Source organism: Bos mutus, chromosome 1, assembly GCF_027580195.1.
Source record: "Bos mutus isolate GX-2022 chromosome 1, NWIPB_WYAK_1.1, whole genome shotgun sequence".
NCBI lineage: Eukaryota > Metazoa > Chordata > Mammalia > Artiodactyla > Bovidae > Bos > Bos mutus.
The window spans coordinates 20,654,936-20,677,162 of record NC_091617.1 but is presented as its reverse complement, the minus strand read 5'-3'; the positions used below and the strand labels follow the sequence as shown (position 1 = coordinate 20,677,162).

General features: G+C 38.5%; 1 long non-coding RNA gene across 1 annotated transcript in view; it reads right to left on the bottom strand.

Moving 5' to 3' along the window:
* Positions 1 to 3,860: 3,860 nt before the first annotated feature.
* LOC138987571 (uncharacterized) overlaps positions 3,861 to 22,227 on the bottom strand; it is a 54,428-nt gene continuing 36,061 nt past the window's right edge. The window contains exon 3 of the long non-coding RNA XR_011463917.1: positions 3,861 to 4,777. This is a non-coding gene — a long non-coding RNA (uncharacterized lncRNA). The remainder of the gene's footprint in view (positions 4,778 to 22,227) is intronic.

The window sequence follows — 22,227 nt, the reverse complement described above, 5'->3', positions numbered from 1 at the left end:
GAATCTCATTCTCACATTTGATGCTCATGAATTGCAAAGGAAAGGTCAGTAAAGGAAAGTGTCTCCCCATCTTGCTTTGCAGGTGGGTACCCATAAGGCTCAAAGGGCTGTTAGAATCCTATTCTTTTAGCTACTCTGCATCCTTGACATCACAAATGAGACAGTTATGTTGATGGTGAGTATTTTCTATTTAAGGAATTTTGCTTTGTTTTGTAAAAAGAATGATTTTTTCTTGATTAATAAAAGCTGCAGTGATTTCCAGGTTTTCCCTGGGTTTTGACTGTGTGATTGATTTACCGTTATCCCCGGCAACACTTGAATGGCTTGGTTTGCTTTTGTTTTTCTAAAAGACCCATACTTTCCTTTCTTGTCCTTGTACTTCGTATCACTCTGCTTAAAGCACTTTCAAGTATATTCCTGTGCTGTAAAATTAGTCTAATTTATCTTTGCTCAACGTATCTGTGTTTAAAATACCTTGTTGATGATACTGATGAACTTATTTGCAGGAATAAAGGGAATAAATAAAAGGAATAAAGGGCAGGAATAAAGACGTGAAAGTAGGAAATGGACTTGTGTATATAGTGGGAGAAGGAGAGGGTGGGACAAATTGAGAGGGTAGCATTGACATATATTCACTACTATGTATAAAATAGATAGCTAGTGGGAAGTTGCTGTGTGACACAGGGAGCCCAGCTCAGTCCTCTGTGATGACCTAGATGGGTAGGATGGACGTTGGGTGGGAGGGAGGTCCAAGAGGGAGGGGATATATGTATAATTATGGTTGATTCATGTTGTTGTATGGCAGAAATCAACACAATACTGTAAAGCAATTATCCTCCAATTAAAAATTTTAAAAATAGAATAAAATACCTTGTCTTCCTCTTTTCCAACTCTACGGATAAACTCTAGGTTAAACTATTTAACCTAGTGACTCCCAAACCCCTTTAACTTCTTATATATTAACCTCTGTTAATCATAGTAGGTGATGGAGTCCAAACATTTTATTTAATAAAGAGAAGATCACATCCATTGAATGTCACTTACGAGAGTTGTAAAGACGAGGCATCCATCCTTCCATTTCTTCTCTCAACAAATGATGGGCAGATCACAATAGGCATAGAATTCTGTCCTCTGTGCTGTGGGACATTGTAAAATGTAAAAGACAGTGGGCTTCCAGAGCATGCAAACCAATTTGGCTAACCCCATTTTGTCAAGTAATTTTGGTGTGGGAAATAACCAGTGGGAAAGCAAGTGGGGAAAGAAAAATAAGTAGTAAGATTCTGAACAGATGTTCAGCACAGCGGGAGATAGTGTTTCAGACCTGAGATCCAACTTGTAAAAGAAAGTGTGTAGAGGCTTGCATTTTGAAAGGAACCCCAGACAGGAAAAGATTATACTTTGTGGCAAAGACACAACAGGGAGACCTAAATGAAATCATGACTACTTTCCTTGTGGAACCACAGAGAAGAATGTGGGGTAAGGAAGCCCATTAGCAGATGACATGCCTTGGAGGCGGGGGTGGAGAGGGGGAAGGCGATCCTTTGTCACTGCCTGGGCACATGTGGTTGGCCGTTTGTGTACGTAGTATATAAGGCTCTGAATTGCCTTTTTATTTAGCATCTATTGTGTAGAACGTTATTTATGCTTCAGTATCATTTTTTTCTAATGTTTCAGAAAACTGGTTATTTATTGCTATGTCACTTCACTGGTGTCCGACTCTTTGCAACCCTGTACGCTGTAGCCTGTCAGGCTCCTCTGTCCATGGGATTTTCTAGGCAAGAATACTGGAGTGTTTTGCCATGCCCTCCTCCAGGGGAACTCTCCCGACCCAGGGATGGAACCCACATCTTTTACATCTCCTGCATTGGCAGACTGGTTCTTTGCTGGTTATTTGTTAGGTTAGAGTAATTGTGTAAAAACATAAAATTAACAACCAGCAGAAATCCTTTTTAGAATTTCTTCACTTTTAATTTTTAAACCTAAAATCAATGTTACAAAACCCACAAGAGTAAAATCAAATTTATCTTGCTAGTAAAATGGATTTAAAATGCTTTCAAGTTCGCTGGGGATTCAAATCCAGCAATACTTGAAGTCATGCCATCCTGTATGCTGTCAAAATCTGACTGCCATGGGTAAAGTTTTAGAGGGTTCTGAACCAGTAAAGGGAAGCAGTACAAAATAACACTTAGCAGCTGTGCAATCAGAAAATATTAGACTGCCATTCAAAATATAATTCCTTGTAGCCACACAGAAATATAGTTCCCAATCACTGAACAGGTTCCAAATGGGAATTTGCAAGAATTAAATCTCTCATGAGCTGAGTCAAAAATCAGGAGGTTGCTGGCCCGGTAAAGAATGTGGCAAAAAATAAAATCTAGATGAAAGCATCTTGAGAGTTAGCAGTTCAGACTCTTAGAGAAGTCCAGAGAACAGGGGAAGAAAATGCTTTCTATATCAGAGAGTGGGGATAAAAAACAAAACGAAACAGGATATTCTCAGGACAAGGTCATGAATCCATCAGGAGTGTTTCTAAGCCAAGTGACATTACCGAGTGACCCACTGTTCTGAACGTTTTTCTTGAACTGCTCCATTGAAATGAACACCTTCATTCTCTGTGTTGTATTTTATTTATAGTGGTTATCTCCCACTTTCTGAAGACGTTGGGAGTCTTTACTTGTTGACTTGTTGATCATTTGTTTCTTCCTCTTTGAATGTGAGTTTTGTACTGGTCATCCTATGCCTCCAGCATTGAAATACATCACAACTGCTAAATGAATACATAAAAAGGAAAAGGAAAATTTTACAGTTACAGTAAATTTTACAGTCTTGCCATACCATCATTGTTTTGTACTGTACACAAATGAATGGTAATGTAAGATGCTTTTGCTGATTCAGGCTCAGATGCTTTAGACAGATAGACAGCTTGGGGACAAAAGCATTGTCATAGCTTTTGTTGTTTGTGGGGGTGCACAGCGAATTTGAAATCATTCACTGATATAGGAAGGGTGCAGTAGTAAATACAATTTTGGCATAGACATAAAAAAATCACAGCCTTAATATTAGTGCTTTTGGTTGTTATCTCCTTTCTTCCAAAAGAAGAAGTCAAACAGGGTTAAAGTTAAGGTTAGAAAGCATTCCACAATGTTTGACAGAATGGTGCTCCAACTCCATGTCCAATTTTTCAGAAACTGTAGCCTGGGTTGTCCTTGTTTTTCCAGTGCAGTTACCATGGAATTGATATGGCATATTCTTAAATATACAATATTTCTAGAATGATGGGACTATTTCTGTACTACACATTTAAAAAATATGTTCAACCTTAAGGGATTATTTAGATCTTAAAAGTATTTTGCATCCAAGCTCATTTGTTCCATCAGTCCCTGACTCCCCTTCAAGCAACTTCCTGTCTCTCCTTTGAATTAGAACTGATATTTTATATCTCATGTGGTACAGAAAAGATATGAATTGCATGAGGGTAAGGACATTTTCTGCTTCATTCCCTGCCTAGCCTTCAGTGACATGGTAAATGCAATAACAACATCGCCAATTTTCAGATAAATAAAGGAGAACCTTAGTGGGCTGTTTTAAGCTGTACTTTCCAGGGTATCATATTTTGGTGGAATTCAGAGTAATTACTGCATTGCGTGTTTAAAAATCATTCTTTATTCCTACTTTGTTTTAATGGGATCATAAGCTTTTTAAAGATTTAGTTTTAATTTTGATTCCATATTTTCAAAAGTAAATAATTGCTGAAAGACATAGCAGTGCCCCTCTCCCCAATCCATCCCACCACTAGCCCCTTCACCGCAGTGATCCCCCTTTGGAAATAAGAAATGCCATCTCTCTTAGCTCTTCTGGTACTTAGCTCTTTACTTATAAATACTACATGTGCTGTGCTTAGTCACTCAGTCATGTCCAACTCCTTGTGATCCCATGGACTGTAGCCCACCAGGCTCCTCTGTCCATGCGGATTCTCCAGGCAAGAGTACTAGAGTGGATTTCCATGTCCTCCTCCAGGGGATCTTCCCAACCCAGGGATCAAACCCAGGTCTCCCGCATTGCAGGTGGATTCTTTACCATCTGAGCCACCAGGAAAACCCAAGAATACTGGAGTAGGTAGCTTATCCCTTCTCCAGGGGTACTCCCCAACCCAGGAATTGAACCAGGGTCTTCTGCATTGCAGGCAGACTCTTTACCAGGTGAGCTACCAGGGAAGCCCCCAAAATGCTACATAGAACATAGATTACCTTATTTTGAGTGTGTTTAAGTTTAACCATTATCCAACTCTATTACAGTTTGGTGACAAACCCATAGTTAGTGTTACCATTATCATGACTAGTGTAAATACTATCCATTGTTGAACCAAGTGAAATGCTCTAGTTATATGGTTTTTAATAGTATTTTCCCCTGGAGTTAATAAGTGCATTTTTTCCTATTTCATTAATTACCTAAAAATTATGGCTGAGTCATTATACACCTTCTGATAGCCATGTAATATATTGCTCCATTCAAATTCCCATACAGTCAATTCTAGTTGTTGATGTATCAATTTCCTTTTCATCTTTATTTCCCCTGAAAGCATCCTTTGTGTCTCTTCTGTATTCTTTAGAAAATCCCTAAATAGAGGTTTTCAGGATTGGCTCTTCTTTGTGTGAAGGCTTCTGCCCAACTGTCATCTGGATTGTTGAGCACTCCATTTGGGATTTTGAGCTCTCATTCCTCATCCTAAGACTTCTTGGCTTATCCCTTGTTGTAGATGAAATATGCCTTGTAACTTCTGGAAAAACAAGACAAAAAGTAATTATTTTGAGACACAGCATTTCTGAAAGAAGAGAAGCAACAGTCAAAGCAGAAAAAAAAAAGACATACCCATCTGCTGCAGGTGGGTATTCCAAAGAATAGCAAAAAGAGATAAGAAAGCCTTCTTAAGTGATCAATGCAAAGAAATAGAAGGAAACAATAGAATGGGAAAGACTAGAGATCTCTTCAAGAAAATCAGAGGTACCAAGGGAACATTTCATGCAAAGATGGACACAATAAAGGACAGAAATAGTATGGACCTAACAGAAGCAGAACATATTAAGAAGAGGTGGCAAGAATACACAGAAAAATTGTACAAAAAAAAGGTCTCAATGACCTGAATAACCACCCGGATAATGATGATGTGGTCATTCACCTAGAGCCAGACAGCCTAAAGCATGAAGTCAAGTGGGCCCTAGGAAGCATTACTACAAACAAAGCTAGTGGAGGTGATGGAATTCCAGTTGAGCTATTTCAAATCCTAAAAGATGATGCTGTGGAAGTGCTGCACTCAATATGTCAGCAAATTTGGAAAACTCAGCAGTGGCCACAGGACTGGAAAAGGCCAGTTTTTATTCCAATCCCAAAGAAGGACAATGTCAAGGAATGTTCAAACTGCCATCCAGTTGTGCTCATTTCAGGTGTTAGTAACGTAATGCTCAAAATTCTTCAAGCTAGGCTTCAACTGTATGTGAACCAAGAGCTTCCAGATGTACAAGCTGGATTTAGAAAAGGCAGAGGAACCAGAGATCAAATTGCCAACATCCATTGGATCATAGAAAAGGCAAGGGAATTCCAGAAAAACATCTGCTTCATTGATTACACTAAAGCCTTTGACTGTGTGGATCACAATAAACTGTGAAAAATGTTTAAAGAGATGGGAATACCAAACCACCTTACCTGCCTCCTGAGAAACCTGTATGTAGGTCAGGAAGCAACAGTTAGAACATGACATAAAAAAATGAACTGGTTCAAATTGGGAAAAGAGTATGTCAAGGCTGTCTATTGTCACCCTGTTTATTTAACTTATACACAGAATATATCATGCAAAATGCCAGGCTGGATGAAGCACAAACTGGAATCAAGATTGCCAGGAGAAACATCAGTAACCTCAGATATGGAGATGACACCACCATTATGGCAGAAAGTGAAGAGAACTAAATAGCTTCTTGATAAAAGTGAAAGAAAAGAGTGAAAAAGCTGGCTTAAAACTCAACATTCAAAAGCAAAGATCATGGCATTTGATCCCCTCACTTCATGGCAATTAGATGGGGAAGAAATGGAAACAGTAACTGATTTTATTGTCTTGGACTTCAAAATCACTGGGGACACTGGCTGCAGTCATGAAATTAAAAGAAGAAAAGCTCCTTGGAAGAAAACCTATGACAAACCTAGACAGCACATTAAAAAGCAGAGACATCACTTTGCTGACAAATATCTGTATAACCAAAGCTATAGTTTTTCCAGTAGTCATGTATAAATCTGAGAGTTGGATCATAAAGAAACCTGAGTGCTGAAGAATTGATGCTTTCAAACTGTGGTGCTGGAGAAGACTCTTGAGAGTCGCTTGGACAGCAAGGAGTCGCTTGGACAGCAAGGAGATCAAATCAGTCAATCCTAAAGGAAATCAGTCCTGAATATTCATTGGAAGGACTGATGCTGAAGCTGAAGCTCCAATACTTTGGTCACCTGAAGTGAGGAGCCGACTCATTGGGAAAGACCCTGATGCTGGGAAAGACTGAGAGCAGGAGTAGAAGGGCATGACAGAGGATGAGCTGGTTGAATGGCATCACTGAATCAATGGACATGGCTTTGAGCAAGCTCTGGGAGATACTGAAGGACAGAGAAGCCTGGCGTGCTGCAGTCCGTGGGGTCACAAAGAGTCGGACATGACTGAGCGATTGAATAACAACTAGAAATTTAACAAATTTCTTAAAATGTCCTTATTTCATTTTTACATATGGTTGATCATGTATTTGGATATAAATTACTAGAATGGATAGTATAGAATTTGAAATGCACTGTTCTACTGTCTTCACGGCCTCTAAGTTGCTTTTAGAAAGCAAATGTGATTTTTCCTGATCTTTTGTATGTGCCCCCCTTTTTTCTCTGGAGGGTCTCCTTTTTATTTTTTTTTTTTTCTTTTCCATTTATAGCTTTAGGCACTTGGTGGCAGGTTTTTTCAATCTGGAGACTTACATCTTTCAAAGGTAGGGAATTTTCTGGTTTTCTCTGTGAAACTCCTATTAGTCAGATATTGGGCCTCTTCACTTAATTGTTTTTCTTTCATCTTTTCTCTCTTATTGGTTATCTTTTTGCAGTTTTGATCTTCCAGCTCTTTTGTAGAACTCTTATTCAAGTGATCTTTTTATGCTTTAATTTCTATTTCTTGTTCCATGAATGTTTCTTTTTAAGCAGTTAGTTTTGTTCCATGGGTTCAATACCTCTCTTACTCTCCAGGGATATTAATTAAAGCATTTTTTCGCTCCCTAAATCTATTTTGGTTATTTTCTCATCTTAATTTTAGAAGCTTTCAGTTCTTTGATTTTGTTTCTAAGTAAGATAAAGGCCCTAAAATTTGAATAGGAAGTTCTATGGGTGTGGGTTGCATTTATGCATGGCTGAACCTCCTGTGTTTGCCAGACTGACCAGCCAGTTTCTATGTTGTGAATCCCCTCAATGTTTGGATTCCTACTGGGGCTTTCTGTGAGGCAGTACATTTTCTCTTATATTTTCCTGTGGGGAATTAACATGCCTACCAGATAGCCAGAATTTGGTGGGAAAGAATGGATCAGGGTCCACAGTTTAGTAAGCAAGTTTTAGTTTGATTCCATTTATCTTCCTTTGTATGGTAATTTGCAGTCTTCTGTGCTCATGCTTGCAGGTGTGTTAGAAGTAGAATAGTCATCAGAAGGTACTCACAGTGAGTGGGAACTGGGGATGTGAGGCTAATTGCTCCTCAGCTGGTTTTTTCAAATACTTACCCTGATATCTTCAGAGTGTTCCCAGTAATTCCAATTTCTGAGACTTTCTGGGGTTGTTAGGGGCCATATGAGTCAATAAATCTATCCTTAAGATTTTACTATTTCCATCGTTCTCAGTTATTTTTCTGTTTACTGCAGTCTTCCAACACTGTGCCTTGGGATTACAGATTTATTCTAATTTTTTAAATAGCTCTTCAAATTTGTTGGTTTTCATGTATTTGGTTTTTTTTTTTTTTTTCTCCTGGATGTTAGGTTGTTGAGTTTTGAGAGGAGAAGAAATGGAAATGTCTTGAGTCCATCAACTTAAAACCACAAATCTGGTGATCAGATTTTGAGGTATAGATTCTCATTATTGTAAAAATTGCCAACATTTATTTTTAAACAGGATACAGTGTATTAATTAGCACTTGCAACATTATCATGAAGTAAAGTAGAATATCTACTGTGGCTGCTGAAAGCAATGTTGTCCTACTAGAGAATCAACTGGAGAAACCAAATAAAGATCTAAACCTTTCTGGTGGGTACTGAGTCAGGACAGAGAATGTTAAGTTGCTCTTTCTGGTAAATGTTATCACATTATCCTAGACTAATGTCATATTCCACATGTGAGTACATGGCTGCCAAGATAAACTGAGCGTGGGGCAAGTAAGAAAACTCTCACCACTGTGTAGTTCTAGTAGTATACAGACAGGTTTCTACTCTTCTTTCTCTATTCTTCCTGAAGATTACTGAAACATTACAACAAAACATTTTGCAAATATTTGAGTGAAAAAGGAACAAACCTTTATTGGCTGCCCACTCTGTACAGTATATAGCAGTGTGGCTTATACATTATTATCATTTCATCATTTTTCCTAGATATTTGTTATACTTTAAATTTATGTATATTTAGTGAGATTTCAAGGCATTGATTTCTGAATGAAATTTATGAGATTCCCAGCATTTACTTGAATCATTTTTTTTGTGTGAAATTTCACATGTACATAGCTACATTCATTTTTTAATGATTTCTTTTAATTGTTGATTTTTCTCTGGATTTGTTTGTAAATCTGTGCCTCAATCTTCAGTTTATCCATAATCATACAATAACTGCATATTCAACACTGTGCAAAATTACCATTGCTTACTTTTCCTACAAAAACAAAGGACATGAAATCTTTATATTTGAGTAGGCCTAAAGAACACAGATCAGAGTCCAAAACTAAATACAAGCTCTCACTCAAGTTCGGTGAAAAAAAAAAAAAAAAAAAGAAAAAGAAAAAATGTAAATTGTAATGTGAAAATGTGAAAACACACACACATATACAATGACAACAGAAATATGTGTTTCTAATCACTGCACATTCTTCTACTCCCTGGACAGAACTGCAGCAACACTGAAGAGTTTTTCCGAGCCTGGATACTGCTCCTAGTTTTGCACCTGCTCCTGAGGTGAGCCAGGCTGGCAGGAAGAGGGGGGTGGGACTGATTCCAAAGGGCTAGTCCTTAGCCAATCACCAGAGTCACAGGCCCTTGGAGTGAGGTTGAACCACAGATGCATGTTAGATGTTCATCTCTGTGTTAAAAAAAGACTTTGTGAAAATAGCGTCTGGTCCTGAGCCCAGCAAGCATGGAGAGGAAGAATGATAAGTTATCCATTTCTAGAAACTTTATAAATATAGGAATTGCTTAACACAGACTGCTGACCTTGAATTCCCTTCTTATGAGTGTGTTTGTAATTCTGAAAACAGCCTCAGAAGGCTGGAGAACAATTCACAGAATGGCTATTAATAAACAGTGGTCTAAAAGTTACAGTAGTCCAGAGGGTAAAGACAGGTGCTTCACTTCAGTATAGAAATGAAATGCTGAAGAGGTTGGGTGGTTTGTCTGAATACTGTGGGGTGTGTGAATGTGTCCACGAGAATCCACACACTGATGTGTGTGCACGCACAACACGTGCACATGTACTCTGAAAGTACAGTTGACCTTGAAACAAAAAAGGGTTAGGGCACTGACCCTCCATGCAGTGGGAAGTCTGCCTACAACTTTAGAGTCAGTGCTCCATGTCCGCAATTCTGCATTTACCGATTCAACCACCCAGGAGCGTGAAGTCCTGTAGTCGGTGATTATTGCAAAAACTCTGTGTATAAGTGGACTGCACAGTTCAAACCCCTATTATTCAAGGGTCAACTGTACTCACGTGTGTTTGCATTCTGTAGTAGATAATGCTTGTTTAAGACCGTGGTACAGCTTGAATTAATATAGTAATGATTTTGTTTCTAAAATCATTCCAATGCTCCTATGTTTTTCAACAATGGTAATAGCTACAATTAATAAAGTAACATTAGACCAATATCTTTTCATTTAAGTATCATGCTAATGAGATTAAGACTGCTTGGTCTCATGAGGAAAAACATTCAGTTCTCTATTTAGACTGAGCTAACCTCAAAATGTAGGAAAAATAATATAAACTCAACCTATTTCCTAAGGAGTTGGCAATAACATCTTCATAAATGTACTGGTTTTTCAATATTTAAAAAGCAGTGACCTGGGTCTCACATTTCTCATAATTAAGTAGACATGGGAGACCAACTACTTGGGCATAATGCAAACATTAGTAGTAAGAGGAAATTTACGAGTTTTCTTTTTCATCTCCGTTTCAGTGTTGGATTTGCAATGCTGCCTTCCTTCCATTTTCTTTCTTCATTTCTTTTATCTCCATTCCCTTCCTCCTCTCTCCTGGGTCACCACCTCCTCTGTCATTTTATGGAATAAATGGTAGCATGAAGAGCATCTTCAAGAAAGTATATCCTATGGCCTTTCTTAAGGTAATTCAAACTTGTACTTGGCCAAAAAAGAACTGTATGCTAAATTTATGTATGTTCCCGGAGACAGAGAGAAACTATTTTTTCTCTGTCCCCTTCATGAGACATTTAAACAAGTGGGTAACAGGTGCTACATGCCTGGAACACACTGTACTCCGAATATTCTTGTAAGAAGCTGTTCACTCTGGGGAAAGAATTTTGTTTCGAAGTCTTAGCGAACACCACCTGTGCTTGGTCTGTCATTGATGAGATACACCCTTGGTGATGAAAAGGGATGTTATTGGGATATGGATAGAATTCTTTTTCCATATACCTGGGGAGGGAGCTGATAAATGACTTTACACCCACCAAGTTGCCTAATTGTATGTTCTTTGGGATAAGATATTTCACCCATGTTTTGAATGGAAGGAATAATGCAAGATTGAGCAATGTACTATGTATTGTTCTCATTTTGGAAAAAAAATGTGTTTGATTTTACTCATATAAAATATAAAACTTGCTTGTGCCAAGACTCTGATTGTCATTGTTCAGTCACTAAGTCATGTCTGACTCTTTGAGAGCCCGTGGACTGCAGTACACCACGCTTCCCTGTACCCAACTATTTCCCAGAGTTTGCTCAAACTCACGTTCATTGAGTCAGTGATGCTATCCAACCATCCCATCCTCTTTCGCCCCCTTCTCCTCCTGCCCTCAATCTTTGCCAGCATCAGAGTCTTTTCCAATGAGTTGGCTGTTTACATCAGGTGGCCAAAGATTGTGATACTTATGTAGAAAAAGAAAATAAAACTTGAGAAAGAAAGAAGGAAATATCGGTTAGTAGGATTAAGAGGTAAATTTCTATGGTTTTTGCATTAACCTCAGAATTAGCAGTGAGGTCTCATGGACTTGGCCTAATAAAGACAATTTACACAGCACTATGGATAAGAAAAGAGCCCCAGAGAAAATATGTGTAAGCCATAAATTACTAATACATATGACCTTATGATGAATAAATTATTTTGCAATATGATGAACATGAAGAAAAAAATAATATCTAGATTTCTAAAAGAGGATTAACTCTATCAGCCCCTTAGAATACATATTTTGTCTAGAGTCATTTTCATTGCTGAGAGTTTTAAGTATCCTAATGGTTAGATATGATGTACTTGTACACAGACAGCATCCTCCCAACTCCCCAGGCAGAGCAGAACTGTGACTCAAGCCAGTGTTTGATGAATTTCCCAAGCATGATGAAGTGCTCTTTTACTTCGTAGGCTTATCCCACCCCCACCCCAAAGTTTGTCAATCACTGTCTAGCTTCAAAAGCATAATGCTGCTATATATCAATTTAGAGATTAAATTCATTTGTAAGAATAACTATCCTGAACTCCATATGTGGTTTAGTTTATTGGGTTAAATTCTCTATGTCTAGATGCTAGCTTTTAACAATTCTGGATGATGACAGCATAGACTGAGTTGGGAATTATCAGGGAAAACTAGGTGATTTGGGAAGATTTGTTTTGGTGATATCAGGTCAACATATAACATCAGAGGTTGTTGAAATCTGAAGCAGAACACTCAGGGTGTGACACCAATACCATTTCGATTTGTATTTTAAAATGTCTATTTCCAGTTATCTGGAGGAAATTTCCACTTGAATATTTCATCACATCTAACACATTCATCTCCCTCTCAACTTAGACCTGTTTCCTTGCTTTTGTTTTCCATTTTGTTGGGATATTGTTGTTCTAGTTTTCAGGACAAGAGCTGAGGACTGTGAGTCTCAGCTTTGCTGCTTCTCACAATCATTCTCTATGTCTCAGTCAGTTCGGTCATTCAGTCGTGTCCAATCTTGGCAACCCCATGGACTGCAGTATGCCAGGCTTCCTTGTCCATCACCAACTCCTGGAGCTTGCTCTAACTCATGTCCATTGAGCTGCTGATGCCATCCAAACATCTCATCCTCTGTTGACCCCTTCACCTCCCACCTTCAACCTTTCCCAGCATCTGGGTCTTTTCCAATGAGTCAGTTATTCGCATCAAGTGGCCAAAGTATTGGAGCTTCAGCTTCAGCATCAGTCCTTCCAATGAATATTCAGGACTGATCTACTTTAGGATGGATTGATTTGATCTTGCAGTCCAGAGGACTCTCAAGAGTCTTCTCTAACATGACAGTTCAAAAGCATCAATTCTTCAGCACTCAGATTTCTTTAGGGTCCAACTCTCACATCCATACATGACTACTGGAAAAACTGTAGTTTTGACTAAACAGACCTTTGTTGGCAAAGTAATGTCTCTGCTTTTTAATATGCTGTTTGTCATAGCTTTTCTTCCAAGGAGCAAGCATCTTTTAATTTCGTGGCTGCAGTCACCATCTGCAGTGATTTTGGAGCCCAAGAAAATAAAGTCTGACACTGTTTCCATTGTTTCCCCATCTATTTGCCATGAAGTGATGGGACCAGATCCCATGATCTTCACTTTTTGAATGTTGAGTTTTAAGCCAGAGTTTTCACTCTCCTCTTTCATTTTCATCTAGAAAAGCTTTATTTCCTCTTCACTTTCTGCCATAAGGATAGTGTCATCTGCATATCTGAGGTTATTGATATTTCTCCCGGCATTCTTGATTCCAGCCTGTGCTTTATCCAGCCTGGCATTTCACATGATGTACTCTGTACCTATGGCTGATTCATGTTGAGTTTTGACAGATAACAATAAAATTCTGTAAAGCAACTATCCTTCAATAAAAAAATAAATTAATAATAAGAAAAATAAGTTAAATAAGCAGGTTGACAGTATACAGCCTTGACGTACTCCTTTCTCAATTTGGAACCAGTCCATTGCTCCATGTCCTGTTCTAACTGTTGCTTCTTGACCTGCATACAGGTTTCTCAGGAGGCAGATAACATGGTCTGGTATTCCTGTCTCTTTAAGAATTTTCCACTGTTTGTTGTGATCTACAGTCAAAGGCTTTGGAGTAGTCAACGAAGCAGAAGTAAAATGTTTTTCTAGAACTCTCTTGCCTTTTCTATAATCTAAGGATGTTGGCAATTTGATCTCTGGTTCCTCTGCCTTTTCTAAATCCAGCTTGTATACCTGCAAGTTCTTGGTTCATGTACTGTTGAAGCCTGGCTTGGAGAATTTGGGGCATTACTTTGTTAGTGTGTAAGATGAGTGCAATTGTGTGGTAGTTTGAACATTTTTTGGCATTCCCTTTCTTTGGGATTGGAATGAAAACTGACCTTTTCCAGTCCTGTGGCCACTGCTGAGTTTTCCAAATTTGCTAGCAGATTGAGTGCAGCACTTTCACAGCATCACCTTTTAGGATTTGAAATAGCTCCACTAGAATTCCATCACCTCCACTAGCTTTATCCTTAGTGATGACTAGCTTTGTTCATTGTGATGCTTCCCAAGGCCCACTTGACTTTGCATTCGAGGATGTCTGGCTCCAGGTGAATGATTAAACCATTGTGGCTATCTGGGTCATGAAGATATTTTTTGTATAGTTCTGTGTATTCTTGCCACCTCTTCTTAATATCTTCTGCTTCTGTTAGGTCCATATCATTTCTGTCCTTTATTGTGCCCATCTTTGCATGAAATGTTCCCTTGGTATCTCTAATTTTCTTGAAGCAATTTCTAGTCTTTCCCATTCTATTGTTTTCCTCTATGTCTTTGTATTGATCACTTAAGAAGGTTTTCTTATCTCTCCTTGCTGTTCTTTGGAACTCTACATTTAGATGGATATATCTTCCCTTTTCTCCTTTGCCTTCTGTTTTTCTTCTTTTCTCAGTTATTTGTAAGGCCTTCTCAGGCAATCATTTTCCTTTTTGCATTCTTTTTCTTGGGGATGGTTTTGATCACTGCTTCCTTTACAGTGTTGTCAACCTCTATGCATAGTTCTTCAGGCACTCTGTCTATCAGATCTAATCCCTTGAATCTATTTGTTACTGCGGGATTTGACTTAGGTCATACCTGAATGGTCTAGTGGTTTTTGCTACTTTCTTCAGTTTAAGTCTGAATTTTGCAATAAGAAGTTCATGATCTAAGCCACAGTAAGCTCCTGGTCTTGATTTTGCTGACTGTATAGAGCTTCTCTATCTTTGGCTACAAAGAATATAATCAATCTGATTTCGGTATCAACCATCTGGTGATATCCATGTGTAGAGTCATCTTTATGTTGCTGAAAGAGTGTGTTTGCTATGACCGGTGTGTTCTCTTGGAAAAACTCCGTTAGCATTTGCCCTGCTTCATTTTGTGCTCCAAGGCCAAACTTGCCTGCTTGTTTCTCTAGGTATCTCTTGACTTCCTACTTTTGCACTACAGTCCCCTATGTTGAAAAGGCTATCGGTTTTCTGGTGTTAGTTCTAGGAGGTCTTGTAGGTCTTCATAGAACAATTAAACTTCAGCTTCTTCAGCATTAGTGGTTGGAGCACAGATTTGGATTACTGTGGTATTGAATGGTTTGTCTTGGAAATGAACAGAGATCATTCTGTCATTTTTGAGATTGCACCCAAGTACCGCATTTTGGACTTTTGTTGACTATGAGGGCTACTCCATATCTTCTAATGGATTCTTTCCCACAGTAGTAGATATAAGACTTTCTATCAACCTTTTCCAAAGATACCTTGGACTTAGCTACCTTCTCTATTTGCATGTAACATTAGTGGTGCTGGGCTTTCAATATCCACTGCTCTTCACCTCCATTCCCTAGCTCACATTTTCTGCCTTCCTTGGGCATCTCTTTACTGTCCTTACATTTTGTGATGGACTGCTTTCTGGAATTATCTGTATACATCTATTGCTTGAAATGTTCCAAATCTGACCATTTCCTTTTGATATCAATTCCTTTTCAATGAAACCTAGATGAAACCTAGACATCATAATTTAATTACTTAAATGTACTTTCACCAGCACCCTCAATTTCTTTTGTATTCTGTCTCTCTTTATACAGGAGGGGAAGGGGACAAGGATGAAATTGTTGGATGGCATCACCAGCTCAATGGACATGAGTTTGAGTAAGCTCCGGGAGTTGGTAATGGACAGGGAAGCCTGGGATGCTCCAATCCATGGGGTTCACAAAGAGTTGGACATGACTGAGCGACTGAACTGAACTGAGGCATTACCCACTCCCAGCCCCTACTATGGTAATATACAACCAAAGATGAATCTACCCATTCATTTTCTTTATAACTATCTTTTATTTTTACTGTTAATCCTTGGTCCTGAACATTAAGATTCTACAATGGGACTGAACAATATCACCATACTTTAATCAACTGGACCCTCAATACCCTTGGTAAGTCTTTGTCTAATGTGTAATTATGCATTTAAAAAAAATATTTCTTGCTTTATATTCCTCTCCATAAGTGCTTGTTTCACTTCCATCTCTCTAAACCCTGGCAGATGACTGTGCTTGATTTTTCAAACAAAAGAATGGCTCTTATGAACTGCTCACCTGTCTCCATGACACCTGACCTCTAGCTGTAGATCCATCCTTATTCATCTTCCCTCCTGTCTCAGAGGACAGTATCCCCTGGCCTTCTCTTTAAGACATTCTTCCCCATATCTAGGATCTTGATCATCATTTGATCCTTCTTTTTGTAGGTATTCTTCATTTATTTTTTTCCTCTTCATTCCTCCTCCAGAGTTTATTGATATTTCCAAGTCTCCCTCACACTCAGAAATATTTTATCTTATTTCTGCATCCTCTTCAAACTCCTTCCAAATTCTTTTTTCAACATGTGATGAGTTTTCTGGGGAAAACGGTGGTGTGAAGGATAAGACCACACTTACAGAGTCTACTTTTCCAAATTTCATGCAGTCTTAGTTATTACAATCTGGCGTCCTCTCTTGTTACCCCATCTCAATGAGATTGTTTTCCTGTTAGCCACGAATGACATTCTCATTGCCAAATCCTATTTTGCTTTCACATTACTTGATTTTTCTATAAAATTTGATGCTCTATATTATGTTTCCTGTGGATTCTAGGGCATTAATGTCTGCTGGTTTTTATCCATGTCCTGTCTTTTCCCCTTCCATTTGGCGCACGCATTGCATTTTAGGGTTTGTTTTCTCATGGCTATTCCCCTTATTATTTTTTTTTTTTTTTTTTTATGGAGACCCTAGATGATCTTTACCCACAGTTTTATCTTACATCCCAAGCTGTATTTCCCTGTGACTTCTCAACTTCTATGTCCAAGATTCTCCCTATTTCTTATCCTTCAGTCCATTATGACCTTTATCTTAAAAAAATATACCTCTTTATATCTCAGTTCATCTAAATATCCCTGGTATCTATACAATAAAGATCAAACTCTTTAGTGGGGTGTAAAGCACTTAGTATCTGAACTTTCATCTTCTATTCATGGCTTCATATTCTGCCTTCCAGCTACATTGGAATTTTTACCATAATCTTTCCTCTGCCGTATTTGTGTATTATTAGCTTCTACTCTCCATCCTCACTCAAACTTCAAAAAGCAAAAACAAAAAACTCTGATCATGGGTGTGGTTGTATAATCCAGATTTTGAAAAATATTAATATCTGGCTATTTTGAGCTGGTCCTGCTGCCCTGAGACAAGGCCATACCTTGAGAGAATCAGCTATTTATTTCCCCCCTGAAAGGAAATAAAAGTGATCATTGCCAAACATTCCAGGGAAGTCTTCAATATGGAGTAAGCATAAGATACATCTTTGAACTGAGGATTGAAGAACTGTCTTACTTTCTCAGGCTTGAGGAATTCCAGGAATGGGATAGACCTGGCTTTCTAGGTTGGGTTTCCACAACACAAATTCTTATGTGATAGGATCTGCGTGAAAGTGGTTTATTAACAGGAAACTGGAAAGGGCACAGAAAGGTAGGATATGTGAGGGGGGAAAGTCAACAAAGGCTATGGTTTCAGGTGAGATCCTAGCCTGGGCTGGCTCCTATGGGTAACTCTGGAATGTAGACTGTGCTTCACACATTACCTTTCCTTGAGGTGAGGGAGCTGGAATTTAGTCCACTTGTAATAGCAGTCAGTCATTGGCTGCCTGCTGGGTGAAGGTGGTAGAAATGAGGATTTGCAAATTCCTGATCCTTTCTGCTCTGCTTCAGTAGCCAAAGAACAATCCTCCGGAAAAGCTGCAGGTGTGAGCAGTTAAAAGTAGGCCACAGAGCTGGGAATGCGCATCCAGAAATGACAACACAGACATGAAGGAGTACCAATAATCTCTAAGCCATCTGGTTGTGGAGAAGCAGATTGGAATCTAATAATCCTGGAACTGGTCCCTTCCAGTGCCAGCAACAGTAGGAGCAAGAACATCAGCAAAACAGAGAAGTGACGGCTTTGGGAACAACCATCTTGTGGGGAGTATGGCATCTCTTGGCCACCACAGGTGGCCTTGTCAGGTCCTATGAAAAGGCAAGGAGATGTACAAGGACCTGGACCCCTGGGTGCTGAGCAGAGGAAGCACCAGAGGTCACTGGCATCCCAGGGTGCCCAACTGAACAGAGACTTTCTGAGGGTCACTAGGAGCAGAGCAAAAGCAAAAAGACACAATGAGCAGACCTGAGAGGAATACCCAGGCAGAGTAGTTTCAAAAAGCATGCAGAAGGGTATCATGGGAAACTCAGAAATAACTGAGAGGTGAGAAAGACTTTGAGAGAGAAAAGTTAGTAGAATCTCTGGATCCAGTTATAGCTTGGGTTACATTTCATGAAAGTGCTGTTTAGAGACTAGAATCACTGGGCTCTAAACCCCAAAGAGCTGCATGTAGTTGATCCATGAAAGAGCCAGGAGATGGAGCAACAGGAGCTCAACAGGAGCTCATCTTCTCCTCAGGCTTCAAGACCTAGGCATCACGCCCCAACTTAGACGAACTCTTTCCTAACTTTCTCTATACACAGTTTCCCCCTCCTCTGTGCTTGAAGAGCACTCAGCTACTTTTAGTAGAGAATTTGCTGCACCGGACCACGGTAGTCCACATTAGTGTCTCTTTGACTCCAGAAACACTTTCAGGAGGAGTTCAGCAGGAACTTACTCATCTCTGTTCTTTAGTATTGTTGTGTTGTTGTTCAATTGCTAAGTCATGTCCTGTACTTTGCAACTCTGTGAACTACAGCATGCAGGGTTCCTTGTCCTTCACTATCTCCCAAAGTTTGCTTAAACTCATGTCCACTGAGTCAGTAATGCCATCCAACCATCTCATCCTCTGTTGCCCCTTTCTCCTTTTGCCTTCAATCTTTCCCAGTATTAGGGCCTTTCCAGTGAGCCGACTCTTTGCATCAGGTGGCCAAAGCACTGGAGATTCACCTTCAGCGTCAGCCCTTCCAATGAATATTCAGGATTGCTTTCCTCTCAGGATTGACTGGTTTGATCTCCTTTCTGTCTGAAGGATTCTCAAGAGTCTTCTCCAGCACCACATTTTGAAAGTACAGTTTGAAGAAAATATTATGGTCTTAATAAATGTCAGTTGAATGAATGAAGTACCTAAGACCATGGTTTCTTCCTTTTGGGGGGTAAAAACATCTCTAAGAAACATCTCTATGAAACGTTTTCCCAGGAAAATACACAAACACAAAATTTTGTATACACTAATCTATAAGAATTTCTCAAAACAGCAAAAAAATGAAAATAAAAAACCAAACCAAAGCAAAAAATACTAACAAAAAATTAAATAAAAAAACTAAAACATTGCTACTAGACAAAACATGTCCTTCAAACTCAAGATTAATAGTTAAGATCCTCCTAAATTTTTGAAAATCTGATGTGTTCCAACTCATGGTAAACTAATGAGAACCTGAAATCAATCCAAGCATTAAGAATTTAGGAGCTCACTCCCAAATTACATGCACCAACTACTTTGGAGGAAGTTCATAGGAATTGCAATTAATGAGGCACTGATGGGAACCAAGTAAGAAAACAGAAGAGAAGGAAATGAAGAGACTTTTTAATGAACAAAGAAAACAGGCAGAGCAGGCAAGTCTGGCCTTGAAATTGATTGATGGGGAAGGGCCTATCTTCCAGGTTTTTGTCCCACTCTCAGCCACCTCATTTGACCATGAAATGAATTATAAATTATGTCTGCATTTTTTTTAGCCAGGTATAAGAAAAACTGTCTTTTCCAAGTGCCTTGGGAACCCCACATCCCCATTTCATTTCTCAAGTCTTAAAAATGTTTTTACTTTCTGGATTTTGGCTACACAGTCAATGACATTGACATCATTTAGTTAAGTAAAGAAACCGTTTTCCAGTGTTTGTGTTCAATGTATTATTATTACAAATTTAGAGGTTTTTGAGTCATTTGGTGCTCCATTGTGTTTCTATGTTTGATGAAATTGTAATGAAATATTTTGCATATATGAAGTTCAAGGGGGCAGCTATTAACTAACTGATTGTTGACTAAAAACAGTTTTATGAAAGAGGTATCAATATATGTGCTTTATTTCTAATTTTGAGATATATAAATCTTATTCTCTCTTTTACTTTTCTAAATAAATCACTCTACAATTTCATCCTGGAATTTAAGATGGACCATCAGCTAAACATGTGAGGACAAATTTGGGAACATCCAGACAGAATGAAATTTTGGTAGACAATTATTTAAAGATAAATTGAAAATATCTATCAAGTAATAATCACACTTCTAGCTACAAAAAACTCACTACTTCTGTTATACCATTGCCATAAAGTTTCTGAAATGTGTATCAAGATCTGGAAAAAAAAATTCAAGTGTGAAATCACATATGTTTGAAAGTTTCTTTAAACTTGTCTATAGAAATGAAGTAAAAACTGACTTTTTACTATTTTTAAAATTTTTATTTATTTTTTAATTGAAGGATAATTGCTTTCTGTCAAATCTCAACATGAATCAGCCATAGGTTTACATATATCTCCTCCCTTTTGAAACTTCCTCACATCTCCCTCCCCATCCCACCCCTCTAGGTTGATACAGAGCCCCTGTTTGAGTTTCCTGAGCTATATAGCAGATTCCCACTGGCTATCTATTTTACATATGGTAATGTACGCTTCCACGTTACTGTTTTCATACATTTCACCCTTTCCTCTCCTCTCCCTATATCCATGAGTCTATTTTCTATGTCTGTTTCTCCATTGCTGCTCTGTAAATAAATTCTTCAGTACCACTTTTCAAGATTCCATATCTATACATCAGAATATGATATTTATCTTTCTCTTTCTGACTTACTTCACTCTGTGTAACAGGCTCTAGGTTCATCCACCTCATTAGAACTGACTCAAATGTGTTCCTTTTTATGGCTGAGTAATATTCCATTGTGTATATGTACCACAACTTCTTTATCCATGCATCTGTCGATGGACATCTAGGTTGCTTCCATGTTCTAGCTATTGTAAATAAGTGCTGCAGTGAACATTGGAATACATGTGTCTTTTTCAATTTTGGTTTCCTCAGGGTATATACCTAGGGTGGGATTGGTGGGTCAGATGGTGGTTTTATTCCTAGTCTTTTAAAGAATCTCCATACCATCTTCCATAGTGGCTGTATCAATTTTACATTCCCACCAACAGTGCGAGAGCATTCTCTTTTCTCCACACCCTCTCCAGCATTTATTGTTTGTAGACTTTTTGTTAAGGGCCATTCTGACCGGTGTGAGGTGATATCTCATTGTGGTTTTGGTTTGCATTTCTCTGATAATGAGCGATATTGAGCACCTTTTCACGTGTTTGTTAGTCATCTGTATGTCTTCTTTGGAGAAATGTCTGTTTAGGTCTTTTCCCCACTTTTTGATTGGGTTGTTTGTTTTTCTGGTATTGAGTTGTATGAGCTGCTTGTGTATTTTGGAAATTAATCCTTTGTCAGTTGTTTCATTTGCTATCATTTTCTCCCATTCTGAGGGTTGCCTTTTCACCTTTCTTATAGTTTCTTTGGCTGTGCAAAAGCTTTTAAGTTTAATCAGGTCCCACTTGTTTACTTTTGTTTTTATTTCCATTACTCTAGGAAGTGGGTCATAAAGGACCTTGCTTTGATTTATGTCATCGAGTGTTCTGCCTATGTTTTCCTCTAAGAGTTTTATAGTTTCTGGTCTTACATTTAGGTCTTTAATCCATTTTATCTTTGTGTATGGTGTTCAGAAATGTTCTAATTTCATTCTTTTACATATAGCTTCCCAGTTTTCCCAGCACCACTTATTGAAGAGGCCACTTTTGTCCCATTGTATATTCTTGCCTCCTTTGTCAAAAATAAGGTACGCATAGGCGCATGGGTTTATTTCTGGGCTTTCTATCTTGTTCCATTGGTCTATATTTCTGTTTTTGTGCCAGAACCATGCTGTCTTGATGACTGTAGCTTTGTAGTATAATCTGAAGTCAGGAAAGTTAACTCCTCCAGATTCATTCTTCTTTCTCAGGACTCCTTTGGCTGTTCGGGGTGTTTTGTGTTTCCATATGAACCATGAAATTTTTTGTTCTAGTTCTGGGGAAAATGCCATTGGTAATTTAATAGGGATCGCATTGAATCTGTAGAATGCATTTGGTAATATAGTCATTTTCACAATATTGATTCTTCCTAGCAAGGAACATGGAATAGCTCTCCTTCTGTTTATGCCATCTTTGATTTCTTTCATTAGTATCATAATTTTCTTTGTACAGTTCTTTATCTCCTTAGGTAAGTTTATTCCTAGATATTTAATTCTTTTTGTTGCAAT